Below are 1,822 nucleotides of genomic sequence, written 5' to 3' on the forward strand. Positions count from 1 at the left end.
CCATGTTTCTCTCTCATCGACATTTCTAGCTCTCTATCTCTCTCCCTTCCTCTCTGTTAAAAATCAATAAAATATATATTTTTAAAAAACGAGTTCAGAGTGGCTAAGAAAAAATGTTTGAGGTTCTAGATAATTCCTGAGAACAGGCTGCTACTTACTGAATAATGATTGTAAGGCTCTTGGCAGAAGCGTTTAAAGCTTTACCGTAACCATTGATGCCCACTCAAAACACTTCAATATTTATCTTTTAAAAAGAATTTCTGGTATTATTTCTAGAAACAGTAATTATGCTCTCAATAAAATGCTTTTAGTCACATTTCAGAGAGGGTTAGAGAGGTGAGTATAAGCCTAGGTTTAGCACATTAATTATAATAAACTTCAAAGGGTCTAGAACTGGGGTTAAAATCCAAACAATATCTCATGAATTCTCAAATTGTTCACCCTTCAGATGGGATCAGCATTCAATGATCTGGGGACCTTGTCTTGGTCAGTTTCAGAAGATGGCATTATAGTTCCTTTTTGTTTCTTCCACCCCTCAACAAGAACACCTTGACCCCAGTGGTTTATAAACAATCTGTACACATAGTTCTCTCTTTTGAGTATTCAATACATGTCTCTGGAGTACTCTCAAGTTGTCAGATGTTGTCCTGATATTAGAGGCTGCTTGTTCTTTGTTTAAGGATCTTTTAATAAGATCCCATCCACATCAGGATCCCAGAGGAGCCTCATCAGCCTATATTTTTCTGAATTCTTGTTCCTGAACATGTATGTCTCTGCTCCTGTTTTCTTGAGTCTAATTTCCTTCTGTGTTCTTTCTCTCCCCCCCCCCCCCCCCCACTTCGCAATGCTACATTTTATAGCATGGACGGCATCTGAGGGGAGATAAAGGAAGAAAATGGACAACTGTCATATAAAACAAAGTGTATTATTTTGGTATGACCAATGCCCAGCTCATTGCCAAACACCTAGATGGTGCTTTTTGAATGGCTGAAAAAATGATGTTCAGAGAAGAGACATAAGGGACAGTGAATGATAGAAACCTTATTTTCGTCTTTCATGGAGTCCAGATTGAGTACAGGACTAGAGGGAACAGCTGGGAGAGATTGAAGTGAAACTGTCAGGAAAAACCATGTGATGCTAAGGGGTTTGGGACTTCAGGACTTTTTACCTGGGAAATCTGAAAGTTGCTATATTGGGAGAATTTAAAGAACGGCAGATGATTATTTTTGGAAAGTGGTCTCACCCAAAGGCTACCACTCCCCAATCCTCATCTAAGGATATGCATTTTCATAGATTATTTTGGAAAAAGAGGGAGGGAGAGAGAGAGAGAAAAAAACATCAATATATGAGAGAGAAGCATCTACTGGTTGCCTCCTGCACCTGCACACACTGCACTAGCGATGGAACACATGATCTGGAATCAAATCTGCCACCCTTTTGTGTATGGGACATTGCTCCAACCAACTAAGCCACACTGGCCATGGCAAGATTAAAAGGTTTTAACCAATGTTTCTATGTTGGTGTTTGACAGGTGTGGTCTGTAGACCACCTGCATCAAAACCTACTGGTGTGCTTGCTTGTATTTTAAACAAACATCCAGAAGTGATTCTTCCCCGAACTAAAATTTGAGAACAACTGTTCCAAGTAATATTCCCATTTTATAGCTCATGGCATTGTTATCTCTTACCTGGATTTCTGCAATAGACCCTCGAAGTCTTCCCACTGCCATACTTTCCTTCTCTAGTATATCCGACAAGCAGCAGCAGCCAGAATGAGCCTTGGATCATGTCACTTCTCCACTTTAAGTCCTTCCTTGGCTTCC

Source organism: Pipistrellus hanaki (assembly GCF_964339955.1).
Source record: "Pipistrellus hanaki genome assembly, chromosome: 1".
Taxonomy (NCBI): Eukaryota; Metazoa; Chordata; class Mammalia; order Chiroptera; family Vespertilionidae; genus Pipistrellus; species Pipistrellus hanaki.